A 13,947-nucleotide genomic window follows, 5' to 3' on the forward strand; every position below is an offset into this window, starting at 1 on the left:
CAGAGCTGCTCCATCCCTCTGCTCATCCTGGAGCCTCCTCTGGCCTCTCTCCAGCAGCTCCACGTCCTCCCTGTGCTGGGCCCCAGGGCTGGGGCAGCTCTGCAGGTGGGCTCTCACCTGGGCACAGGGGCACAGGGGCAGACCCCTCACCACAGATCCCATCACTTAGTGCTGTACAAAATGCTAATAAAATATGAGGAAAAATGAAGAAGAAAAGAGATGAAAATGGAGAATTTCAGCAGCTGTTCTCACTCAGCTGGTACAGAGCACCAGGATTTCTACAAATCCAGAGCCTTTTCCATGATTAGACGTACAGAGGTCAACAATTCACGTTAAAGACACAACAGTTTTCCACAGACATTTTTTGGACTGTCCTGCTGGTGATGCCTTTTCCTGGTCTTAAAATCAAGAGTCATACATGGTTAGAAGGGGAAAAGGGATTTTACCTTGGTATTTATTTTAAGGATCCTTAGGTGCACACGTCCAGGTCACATGCATCGAGATGCACCCGACTGAGTATATCCCAAAAGGTCTGGTATAACATTATAGGTTTTACTAATTAGCAGATCTATCAAAGATTCCCCAATGAGAGGCTCAAGTGAGCCCCCCTCCCCAAGGAGCCTTCCCCTGGATGGTTCTATCTTGGTTTACAGAATGTGTTCTGGAGAGGACCTTGGGCTCTGGGGCACACTGGTCCCTGGCTACGAAGCTTCTAAAATGTTGAGTCTCTCAGCTTGACAAACAAGTCCAAGAATGGAGGGAAAAAGCACTAGGAATACAGAAGTTGTGAAAAGGTGTAACAGGGGTATAAAAGAAAAGGCAAAAATCTTCATGGCATCACTGGGAATTAGAAGGAAACAAAAATTTGACAAATGTTTGTGGTAATAGTTTTTGACAGAGCCCTTTAAATCTTTAGTCAGATATGAACTTGGTATGGTTCTTTGCATATTTTACTTATTTCCTGGTAGTACCAGCAATGCAAAGCGTATTGGATCTGTCTTCAGGGACTGTGTATTTAAATTTTCTTTATTAAACAGTTCAGTTGGGTTTTTTTTCTCTCTAACCAATTGTTTCAGAGATAGTTATTATTTGCTGTCATGTATTAAAGCACAGAAGAAGGGAAGGAGAGAAAAGAGGAGCCCTAAAGCCTTTCTGCATCATTATCCATTTATTAAAGCACTTAGGACTGTAAGTTACCTGCACATTTTTATGTGAGATCCATTCCAAGAAGTTCTGGCCATCCTGAATTATCGGGAGCTTTGCCTTGGAGGCTGAACTTCACAGCCTGGGTTTTAGGCACACCCTGGTTTTGTGCAGTGATCTGGGACTCGTGGCTGCAAAACCCAGAAGTGAAGAGCGCTGCTGACAAAGCTAATAAGGCTGTGAGAAATTGAACTACACAGAGGAACAACTGGAGAAAGTAAAAATTCTGCTGGAAGAACTCAGAAGAATCAGAGCAGCATTTTAGCAGATCCTGTTGCAATAGGACAAGGGGCAATGGTTTCAAACTCAGGGCACATTTAGATTAGATAAAAGGAAGAAATTTTTTATGATGAGCAGGGTCAAACTGTGGAACAGAGAGGTGGTGAATGCCCCATCCCTGGAAACACTGAAGGTCAGGTTGGATGGGACTCAAAGCAACCTGGTCTAGTGGGAGGTGTCCCTGCCCATGGCAGGGGGTGGAACTGGATGATATTTATGGTCACTCCCAACCAAAACCATTCTGTGATTCCCTGAATTCTGCCATGCATGTTACTGCCCAGTCAGCTGTTAAGTCAGATGGTGAAATATGACTCATTAAAATACTGACCAGGGCAGCAGAGGGCAAAGGAGAGGGAGAATCTGATGTATGACACAAATATCAGAGAACACTTTTATCTACTGAGCCACTCAAAAATAAAATATTGCCATTTTTAAATTTTTGTTTGTTTGTTTGTTTGTTTGTTTGCCAGGAGCTCCAATTTAACTCTCTTCTTCCTCCAAAGAGCATTTTCCTCTGTGTTCTTTTGTCCAGCAGATCTTTTTGCTGACAAACTCACATTTTTGTCCTCTAATAGGACACTTAGGGAAGTCAATAAGATTCGGGAAACCACTTTGCCCTGTCTGTACCCCAGCCAAATCACAGTGATGTTAAATGAACTGCTGTTAATAATTCATTGCAGCAGAATCTGGTTTACTTTTAGCCAGCTCTTAGAGAAGGAAAAAGGCTTCAGTTTCTGAGCTTCATCTTGCAGAGCTGATGAATTTCTCCCAGGCTGTTCCCAGATGCTTTTCCAAACTGGACAAATCCCCCAGATTTTCTTCCCTTTTCTCTCTGACTCCCAGAGGACAATTCCTCCATGCCCTGTGCCTGCCAGCAGCCCTGATACAGGAGGTGACACATGGAAAGGCAATTACTTGTGTATCTTCCCATTATAAAAAAAACAGGGAAGGTTTTCACCGACTGATGGACAGATTTAATTAACCCTTCTCTCCTCAGTCACCGCAGAAATTGGCAGATTTCAGGCCCCAGACAGTCCCCAGGCAGAGGAGCTGTGCTGTGCATTGCAGCTTCTGGGATTGTGGGAGGACAAACAACCCAAACACAACCCCAGAAAGGTAAAAAAGAGAGGAAATGGGGGCTGTGTCAGGTCTGTGATGTGTCCAGGAGAAAGAAACAATTTGTGCTTAGCCCTGGGTAACCAGGATGGGTTCAGGCTATGAGATGAAACAAGGGCTGGGGGTGCAAATACAATTATTTTTAGCTTACCTAACATAAAAAAGGGAAGAAAGACAAATGTGGGGGTACATGAGCCCTGAAAATGACCTGAAAAAAACTCCTCTGCCTTGGAACCTCTCTGTTTTTCCAGCCTTTGGTCTAACAAAAGTTATTCCCCGTGCCCTTCACCTCAATTATGTTTATGTATAAAGCAATATATTACCTAATAGCTGTGTTTGACCCAAAGACTTGCTGTCTATATTGCAAGCACACATACATTTGAATGTGTGTGCATACACAGGTGCCTGAAACTTAAAAGAGTGTGTGTTGTACAGAGAAACAAAAATATTTTTGTTTCCCTAAAAAAAAAAAAAAGTAAAATAAAAGGAGGGGACTGGATTTATTCATAGTGTAAATCAATGAATTGTCCTCAGCTGGAAAAGAAGTGGTGTTCAGTTTTACCAGCTGGGGATTGGGCCTGTAGCCCAAGCTCCCATTTTACGGGTCACAGGGAAGGGAGGCAGGGATCTCTCTCTGCAGGAGCTGGTCAGGGAAAGCTTTCTTGCAGGAATTACAGCTTCTTTGGAGGCTAAATTTGGGACAGAACAGCTGTGAGCAGCCCCCTCCAAAGTGTCATGACAATTATTAAAGGTTTCATAAAACATGGAATAGCCTCATGGGATGTTCTCTCATGATCACAGGGGTTTAAAAGCTGTACCTAACACCCTGAGTTTTGTTTGCTCTTCTCTTTGTTGGGAGCTGGTTTTTGCCATTTGACAGATGCTCTCTGGGTTGTGAGGGGTCCAATTCAGCATCCCACAGCGCTCAGCATCCTGTAGCACTTCTGAGCAGCCCCAGGAGCACTGCCCAGCTCTCAGAGGAAGCCAAGAAGAGAAAACATGAGGACTTCAGAGAACAGTTATTCGAATCACACTTTGGCTCCAATTTCTCAGCTGCACCACCACCAGCAAGAAGACAGACGTGGAAATGTCACAGAGATGGTAACCTTTAAAATGTTTTTGCATTTGAAAAAAAATAAAAGCCCCAAAGCACGTGGCTGTAGCAGCCTGCAGCAGCATTTCCACGACTTCAGTGAGTTCCCCACCACAGCCATCAGCCCCTCTGCTCCTCTGTGTGCAGGGTGGCATCAGCCACTGCTCCTGGAGCATCCCCAGCAGGGACCAGCCAGTGCCACCAGCAGCAGGTTGGCACCACTGTTCCATCCACCATCCCTGGAGCTGAGTGCCCAGGAAAACCCAGCACAGCCCAGCCCAGCTCTGCCAGCCAGGGACATTTTAATGCTGGAAATCCATCATAAATACAGATTTGTCTCTGCAACTGGAAGGCATTTGGCTGCATGTGTCAAAGAAATTTCTGTCTTTGTCCTTTAAATTTTCTTCTAAGGGGATTGCTCAGCCGTTTGAAGAATTAAGTTATACCTGAAATCTTCTGATGTGACCAATTGTTGAAAATGCTGGGATGTTTTCTGTATATGTGAAAATGTTGTTTTGATAATGAAAAGTACTGGGATAAAAGTGTCCTGCAGTAAAAGCCTACTGAGTGTATCCTGAATATGTTCACAATATATTCTGGTTATGTTCATATACTGAATGTTCTGAATATATTCAGACAGCATAAAAAATTACCTCCATAAGGCAAATAATGTCTGTAGAAATCATGTAGTAAATACTATAGCAAAAAAAGAGGGATAAATAGCAACCTTTTCCTAGAACTACAGAAAATATTTCAATTTTATAAATAAGTCAGGCTTGCAAGTTGTTCCCCAGAGTAACATACTTTCTTGATGTTTTGTTGAGATTTTTTTTTTTTTTAACAAATGTATATATATGTATTGATATTTTCCAGCACTCTGGGGAATGTTGAGATGTAATTGGCATCCTTCACTGCTTTTTTAAAATTGACACTTCTTCAGACAGAATATATTAAGGTGTGGACCCAAGACTACCCTGCTGGTTGGAAACCTCAGCTATAAAAAAGTTATCTGAAAGTCATTAAAATGCCATCAATGATCTTTTCAGGCAAGGTCATTGCTTAGGAACCCATCAGAAACTTTCTGCACACTATAAAGCACATCAAAAATAACTGGGTTGCAAAGGCAGCCATCTGAAGTGGAGAAAGGCCAGAATTAGATACCCCTGCAGTATTAATGGTTCTTGCTCTTCCATGATGAAATGTGTTATGACACAGGTTTTGACTCCACCACCCTTTGTCCCCCCTCCCCCAGCCCACTCCTATTCATAGGAAAAGGGACATTTTTCTTCTCTACTACCTGTATTTTATTTCGAATTCACTGTTCAGAGGCTGAAATGAACATGAAATTATTCATTGTCTCCCTGGAGATTTCCTGATTCTAATTTCATTTCACAGATGCTGTCAGACAGTGCCCAAGTGTTCCACAAAGATCCCTGAGCTTCTCTGCACGGGGTCACGGTGAGATGAAGCAGAAAATGTCTGCACATGAAGGACAAAACCCCACCTGGCTTTTGGGACCTCACATTATGGTCATATCTGGAAAATACTTGGAGCATTCTGTATGTGAAAAGCCAAGGTGAATGGCTGTACTGTGTCAGCCAGGGCTGGCCAAGATCATGTCAGTGTCAGACAGCAAGAAGAGTCCTGAGAACTGGCACGGGGAACTTCAGGAATCCCCAGCTGTGCTCTGGAAAACTGACATGGCAGAGGGAACATCCACCCTCCCTGACAGAACAGGCTTCCTCAGGTCTGCAAAGGGAGCCCCTTGCAGTCCTCTCCTCTCCTCTCCTCTCCTCTCCTCTCCTCTCCTCTCCTCTCCTCTCCTCTCCTCTCCTCTCCTCTCCTCTCCTCTCCTCTCCTCTCCTCTCCTCTCCTCTCCTCTCCTCTCCTCTCCCCTCCCCTCCCCTCCCCTCCCCCCCATTTCAATCCTCCTAGAAATGGAATCATAAAACCATTAAGGTTGGAAGAGACCTTTAGGATGATGAAGTCCAGCTGTTAACCCAGCACTGACACTGTAACCCCTAAACCACTAAATCCCATCACCCAACACCTGATCCTGATGCCTCTTAAACACCTCCAGGGATGGTAACTCCACCACCTCCCTGGGCAACTTATTTCCATGCCTGGCCACCCTAATGGTGAGTTTTTTGATTCTAATATGTGATCTGAATTTCCCCTGTCTCAGCTTAAGGCTCTTTCCTCTGGTCTTCTCCTCATTTATTAAGCAACTACTGGCACAGATGTGCCAGAGAAGCTGTGGCTGCCTCATCCCTGGAAGTGTCCAAGGCCAGGCTGATCTTTAAGAGACAATCTTTATGGTCCCTTCCAACTCAAACCATTCCAAGATCCTGATATTCTTTGAGCTACAACTTTTTTGGGCAACCTGCCACTGGGTTCAGGCTGAGCCAAATCAAGCCCTTTGTGCAAAGCAATGAAGGCTGAAATCTCGTGTCTCCAGAACGACTTTGGAGAAATCATCTAATCCCTGCAGCTCTCCCTTCCACAGTGGTGTTGTGGGGGGCCTATAAAGCACTCAGGCTCCTGAGTTATTTGGTTATGCTCCTGACAATGTCTTGTAGAAGTGCCAACAGAGACTTTACCAGCAGCTTTTCCCCTCTGAGGTCTGCAGCCCCAGAGCCTTTAGTACAGGAGTTGTTGCTGTGCCTATACAGGGGGGAGTACCATCTTTTTCAGTGCAAATAAGACTAAATTCAAAGCTCAGAGACATCTGACTGTAGTGTTCTGCCATCTTTGAGGCTGCATTGTGTCACTCTCGGGGTCACAATAATATTTAGCACTGCCCCTGTTTCTAAATGCTGAATTTTTCAATTTTGCTAAAAACTGCAAAAGATAGAAGCTGTATTGTCAACCCCCGGCCTGACACAGACATCAGCTGTGCACACCTTGGTGAATTTAAAGTTGTGGTGGATTTTGCCAGTGTCTTAACTCCTGGTCTCTGCTGTTTTCCTTCCCCAAGTGGGTCACTTTCTGTCTTTATTACCCACTTACCTGCCTGCTTCTGTCCTCGTAAACCCCTACTAAAGACTTTGGGACTTCAGTGACTGTAAAAATAAGATGGATTTTGCCCTGTCAGAACTAGATGTGTGTTTTACTGGGAAGTAAAACTGGAAGTATGGAGGCTTTGGAGATGAGTTTCTGTTATGGAACCACGTAAGAAACAAGTCCATATATTGCTAGGTAATGGGCAAGAGTTGCTCTTTTCTTACATGATCCAGGCTAACGCTCTTTATTGAGCTGCAAACGCTGCTCCAGATCTCACGTGCTGGAAATGGTTTCATCCTCTTGCACATAATGTGCTGTTTTCCTCCAGGAACTCTGCTTTTTGTTTGTGTTTGGAGGTTACGCCTGGGAGTGGGATGTACCCTGAGCTCTGTGGATCTCAATCTCCCTGCTGAGTTCAACCATGTCAGCACCAGCTCCAGCTCTGCTGGTTCAGCTGCCTGGTCACTTGGGCACTGTTTAATTTGCATGGCAAAATTTCAAGCTTCTGTCAGGCCCAGCATGCACAGCTACAAAAGTGCTGCTTGGGAACCCTCACTGAACTCCAGGAAAGTTTTTGGCACCCTGGGCTCAGGAAGGGCTGGTTTCACCAAGCCTGCTGAGCCCCAGTCCTTGTCCAGCCTTGTCCTGGCTGCTCTGGTTTCCAGACAAAGCAGCACAGAGAAAATCTGTCCATGTGGTCATCGATGGATGTGGCCAAAACCACTTTCAGTTCTTAATGTGAGTGTTGGAAATCCTTTGTTTGCCTCTCAGGGAAAAGAGGTGTGCAGCTTCCCAGGAGAATGGAAATTCTGAAATTTGCCTTACTTCATTTTATAAGGAAAAAGCCTGCACAACCATAAACGCAAATGTTTATTTTCCAATCCTGGCCTGTTGTGGCTATAGATGGTGCCTTGGGCTGCTTCCTGGAAATTGAGGGAAGTTGCCAAGGTCACCCAAAGGGTGGAGATTTGCCCTGGTGTTGGGAAGGGACTCTCAAAGGCCCCCACCTAGCAAATGAATCCCCACAAGCCTCTGCTAGACCCCAAATCCAGGAGAAAGAGGCTACCAACAGGGAGATGCCCTGGAATGCCAGGAGATGGTTTGTTGGCCTCAGAGCCTCAGATGCAGATAACTCTCATTTATCTTGGGCCTGCTAATTGAACTGGCAGGAGACCAGGTTGTTTTTAAGCTGAAAATGAGAGACTGGCATGAAAATTTTGGGTCCACTGAGTGATCTTTTCCAGCAAAATCCCTAAACATCAGGCTGTGCTGGAACAAATCTACTGAGAATAAACGTAACTAGTAGCAGTAATTTTTGTGCCAAACACATTCTTCATGACATTGTCTTCTCTGGCATAAAGTTTTCTGCATGTTCCTGAGGAGGCAAACACTGACCATCTCCATTTGCCACCTATGGGAATGGCTGTGGGGCTCCTGTTTGCTCTGGGAGGGATGGGACAGCTCTGAATGCAGCTCCCAGAGACCTGCTGGGTGCATGTGGGCCTGAGAAGTGGTTCACAGCTGTGAAGGGAAATCATGGGCTTGCTATACCTTTAAGATTTGATGCAGAGACTTTCTAGCACTCAGACTTCATCCAATTCTTTTCCTTCTCTTCTAGTTCTACTCAGTGTAAATTACTGCCTTCACCTTGCCCTGAGCTTTTGCCTCTAAAAGTCTCTGACTTGTGATCTTCCACTGAATGGATTAAGGAGCTCAACTTTTTGCTGTGAGGGGGAAAGAATAGAATAAAAATTTATAAAGCTAACCAGGGGACATTGTCTCCTGGATAGGGCAATATTGGCTAAAGGGTGGCCCAGAAAAATTCCGATTTGCCTGTGCGCCCACACAGGGCTGAGACAAACCCTGGAGAGGGACATGGATGGAAGGAGCTGATGCTGTGGTTTCAGCATCTTTCCCTGCTCCCTACCCCACATGCCAGGCAGTGAAAGGGCTGTGATGGTCACTCTCACAGGATCCTGGCCAAGGGCACGAGTGGGGATGTGCACACACCGGAATCACAGGTGAGCCACTCACAGCAGCAGGTGACACCTGGCTCTGTAGTGCCACACTGACCACAAATAACCCACAGTCTGACCCCTTTCCAGAGAAGAAACTCCCCCTGTTTGCTCTAAAAACCACATCCAGCCGTGCTGGGCTCCAGCCCCAGGCCAGGGGAGAGCAGCCCAAATCCCAAACCCACCCCGCGTGTTGCAAGCTGCTCAATCCCAAATCCTCCTCAAATAAAGTCTGAAACGAGCTTCACCCTCTCTCTGGAGTGTTGTCTTGGCTCTCTTTGAAGTGACAAGGTAGCTGCAGAGTTATTTTTAGCAGCACCTCATCAATTCTGTGTTCCTGAGCGCGTTGGCTCCTCCACCTGAGGTGATTCTGCTTACAAATACTGGAGAGGGTTCACCTTCAGAGATGATATTTTAATTAGAAGTGCAAAGAGCTATGGCCCAATGTGTCAGAGACTAATGAACGAGCTTTTGTGGTTGGTGGAGAGCAGATTGCCAAGGTATCCATTCCTCCTGTACTGTGTAAGATGAAATGCAACTGAAGCTGTTGCCATTTTAAAAGGAAAATCTTATTAGAGCCCAGGCAAGGATATCAGAATAAAATAAATGGCTCCTGGTGCGTCTTCATCTATTTGTATGTAGGTTCAGGTGTGATTATATAGTCTGCTATCAACTTTAATTAAGCTTTCCCTTTGCTGCTGACCTTGGGGCTTAAATATAATTTGTTCTATAGGAAGAACAAGTGGTATGAGCTCAGTGTTTTAAAGTTCAAATTGATTTAGGTTACATTTGATTTAAATTTTCTTATGGAAGCATATAATTTTACTATTACTAATGTTGGAGCAATTACACAGAGGTGAAGAATCTGGTGCAGAGCAGAGCCTTGCAGCTCTCGAATGCTTCTCTTCACAAGCAGAAATGTCCCTGCCTTGTGTTTTTGGTATAATTTTATTTAAATCCAACAGAGTCCCAGTGAGCTCCCACTTTTCCTGCACTTCTCTGTGGCTCACCAGGCAGGCCAGAGGTGGCAGTGGGACACACTGGTGCACAGAGGCTCCAGCAGACCTGTCCCCACCTGGGGCTAGAGGTGAAGCCTTTAATACTGCCAAGCTATTTATCCTCTCCAATAAAACAGGAGTGCTTTCCTTAGGAGGGCTGGGAGCTGCAGCTCTGGGCAAGGCAGGCACTGCAGGCAGGGTGGCTGCTTGATTTCCAGCCTCTGGACTGACCCTTATCCATCAGAGCTGAGCTGTTTGTCCTTCTGTCTCCAGGATGTTTGGGAATGGTCTGAGACTCGTCCTGGACACAGGGGAGCCCCTGGCCCCACTTCTCTGCTTCTACAGAAGCAGGGTGGTGGGCACCAGGGCTGCAAGAGCTCAGCCTGGGGTGTGAGAGGGACTGGGAGATGCTGGAGATGCCAGCTGAGATGAAGGAAGATGTTTCCCAGGATCCAGTGGCAGCTGCACTGAGTTTCTTTAACGCTCTGAAAATTGAGGGCAGGATGGGATGGGGAGAAAGGATGACACCTGGAAGGGTGTGGGAGGAGAGATGATTGTCAAGCTGTGAACCCAGTGTGTTTTCCTCAGGGAAAATCTGCAGGATCAGCCACAGGCAAGGAAAATTTATGGCAATACATGTTTCAATATGTGCTTGTTATATCCAAGCCCCTGCTGCAATGCTCCCTTCCCTCCCCACACCATCCAAAACATTCATTGCACTACAAATAGCCCTGAAACATCTGCTTTCCCTGCCTAACTGTTGAATCAGTTGATTTTGCTACCCCACTGAGACTGGAGCCCCTAAAGAAAGGAGAAACTTCAGGTGCAAAGAAAAGGTGCAAAGATGTAGCTTGACCGAGCTTGGGCAATGTTCCAAAATCTTATTACTGCTGTGATGACAAGGTGCCTTAATGACAGCATTTCTTCAGGTGTTCCACCTTTTCTTGCCATTGTGTTGTGGATTTCTCTCACCACTATGTGCTATCCTTTTATGAAACACCTATCTTTCTCACTTCTAATTAAGTAAGAGTCCAAAGGTTTGGACTGTGGAGGGGGAGGGCTGTGCTTTCTGACAGGCTCAGAGGATGAAAACTTGGTGGTTCCAATGTAAAGCAAGTGACTTTGCCAATGTAACTCAAAGCAAGTTTTTCAGTTTAGGTGCTGTCAGAAATTGGTGTTGGCATTACTGTCCTATGGGCAAGGGCAGGGATCAGTTTCTCTTATGCTCAGTCCCAGAGATTTCAAAGTCTCTTTATGTGCATATATTTCCCATTAATAAAAAAATAATTTAAAAAACCACTGGCTAGAAATTCTCTGTGTGTGCCCAGCAGCACCAGAACAAATACCTGCAGCAGCTTTCCCCCTGACAAGCACTTTGCAGAGAGACAGGCCTGCATTTTATGCTCAGATGGCTGCTCCAACAGGAGGGAAATCTGTCCCCTCTCACCATGGCTGTGTTTGGTCAGCTCTGTTTCAGGGTCATCCCTGTCACTTGTCCCCTTGCCCACCATCTGGCCTGAAAATCAGGTGCCTGTGAAGGGGAAAATCCTTCACCTGGGACAGCAGAGCCAGGAGGGAGGGTGCTGCAGGGTGTGGAGGTCCTGTGCCAAACTTTCCCATGCTGAATTCCTCCTGGGAAGTTTGCAGGGCCCTTGTCAACTCTAAAAATAGTCATAGAGCTTTTTTTTGTGTCCATTCTAGCACCTTCTGTCCTGAAACCCTGAAAAAAATGAGCACAACACTCACTGTGGAAAAAGGAGGAATGGTTTGGGAAGCACAACCCCATCCCCAGGGAGGAGCTCTGCACGACCCCCCAGCAGAGTGAGCAGCGTGTGCTGGGCTCCTGCACTGCCTGCAAAGGCATTTTCATTCTGGGGAGGGAGGGGAGCTCTCCCTTGGGAGGTTCAGGCAAGCTCAGAGAAAATTAATGGTGAAAAGCACTCTCTTTTCCCTGCTGGAATGCTTCATAGTCAACCAAGAGAGCCCATTAAGCAACTGCTGTGACCTAAAATAACCTGTCTAGCACTAAAATTATGAACAGGCTGTATGGGGTTTTTTTCCTTCTTTTTACCTTTCCTTCCTTTCAAAATAAAGCTTCCTTCTCTGGGAGAGTTTTTCAGCCTGCTCAGGAAGATGTGCTGGCAGAGTTTGCCCATCCAGCTGCCCCTTTATCCCACCTTTTTGCCATTCATATTTTCAGAATTAAAAAAACACCCCCCAAAATGAAAACTCAAGCTAAACCTCATCTTCATACACACCTGACTGTGCTGGCAAAGTGTGTTGGATGTCAAAGTCTGGAGACTTTTACCCCTAATTACTGAATGAAAGGATTCAGGAAGAGACCTGTTGCCCACCTGCAAGCCAGGGATGGGTATCATCCCTTCAGCTACCTGGGAAAATGGGAAATCAGGTTGCACAAAGCTCCTCTGGACTCTTTTTTATCCCAAATGGCAGCCCAGGGTTCTTTTGTTTGTTTTTCTACTGCATTATTTGGTGTAATAAAACCTCACCTTGCTCATAACTCCTAACTCTTCATAGCTTTGGTACCACTGCTGTGGAACTCACCTGGGTAAAAAAATAAATGACCAAAAGATAAACATTTAAACTGTCAAAATTTCTTTGGTTCTGGTTAGGAAAAGCAAGTTTCAACCTGAAAACAAGGAGAGGGGAAAAACTCTACTGAGTTAAACTGCAGTTGTGTTAATCAGACAGTTTAAATGAAACAGTAATGGAATAAAGGATAAAAGGGTTCTTAGAAAAGGCAGAAGTGAGGGAGTTGCTAACTCATTTGAGACAAAAAGGGAGACTTAATTGCTATCTGTGAGTCATTAAAGGGTTAGCTGAGGTTGGGGTATGAGGAAAAGTGTAATGTGAAATAGAGTGAGTCTCTCTCAGGAGGTATGATTTCTAGGAGATGGAAGACAGGGAAGAATTTTAGCTCTTAATTTCATCTTTTGAAGTGAAGCCTCCTACCGCCCTCGGGACCAAGATGGAGTCACAGTTTTGTGCAAGATGTGCTCGCACTGATACCTTGATGTTCTGATACCTTCAGGGCTTTTCTTTGGAAATCTCATGCTGATGCCAACTGCTGTTTTCACTTCTATGAATATTTTCCAAGTGGGCATTTGGTGCAATGGGGGAAGTGGTGAGCCCAGCAGTGTGCCCAGCTGGGCAAGAGGCTGATTGAGGCACCTGGGCTGGATGAGGAATTGTGCGTCCAGCAGGAGCAGGGCAGGGATTGTCCCTCTATGCTGGGCACTGAGAGGCCCCTCGAGGGCTGTGCCCAGTTCTGGCTCCTGCAGGAGAGCCCTGGAGGGGCTGGAGCGTGTCCAGGGCAGGGAAGGGAGCTGGGAAGGGGCTGGAGCCCCAGGAGCGGCTGAGGGAGCTGGGAAAGGGGCTCAGGCTGGAGCAAAGGAGGCTCAGGGGGGACCTTGTGGCTCTGCACAAGTCCCTGACAGGAGGGGGCAGCCGGGGGGATCGGGCTCTGCTGCCAGGGAACAGGGACAGGAGGAGAGGGAACGGCCTCAGGCTGGGCCAGGGGAGGCTCAGGGTGGACAGCAGCAGGAATTTCCCCATGGAAAGGGAGCTCAGGCCTTGGAAAGAGCTGCCCAGGGAGGTTTGGAGTGCCCATCCCTGGAGGTGTCCCAGGAAGGGCTGGAGGTGGCACTCAGTGCTCTGGGCTGGGGGACAAGGTGGGCATCGGGCACAGCTGGGACTCGATGGCCTTGGAGCTCTTTTCCCACCTTAATGACTCCATGATTCTAAGCATATCACATGCCAGGATACAGGCATACAGGATCCATGGATGTTGATGGTTCTCTTCCAGCATTTAAAATGGTGCTGGCAGGGACACATCAGCACTCTTCCTGTCCCCTTGGTCCTGCAGATCAGTGCATCCAGTACGGGCTCGGCTGCTCCCGGCTGCACTGATCCGAGAAAAGATTCCTTCTACCTGGACTAGATGGGAGTAGGACAGGCAGTCCCTCAGAGCCCCTGTTCCATGTTTATCCAGTGCTGCTGGGAAGATGAAAAGCCAATAAAGCCCCAAGCCAAGGGGACCGTGCACATGTTTACAGTTGCACACACTGGAGATCCGTCGGGATGCGGGGCACGGAGCCAGGCTCGCCGCAGCTCCGAGCCTCCTGAGGGAAGCAGCAGCCTGGTTCCTCTCTGATTTCAACCAGCAGGAGACTTGCAGTGAATTTATTTGAATATGGCCCAAAGGCATCCTCAGTTCATA

Source organism: Aphelocoma coerulescens, chromosome 1 (genome assembly GCF_041296385.1).
Source record: "Aphelocoma coerulescens isolate FSJ_1873_10779 chromosome 1, UR_Acoe_1.0, whole genome shotgun sequence".
NCBI lineage: Eukaryota > Metazoa > Chordata > Aves > Passeriformes > Corvidae > Aphelocoma > Aphelocoma coerulescens.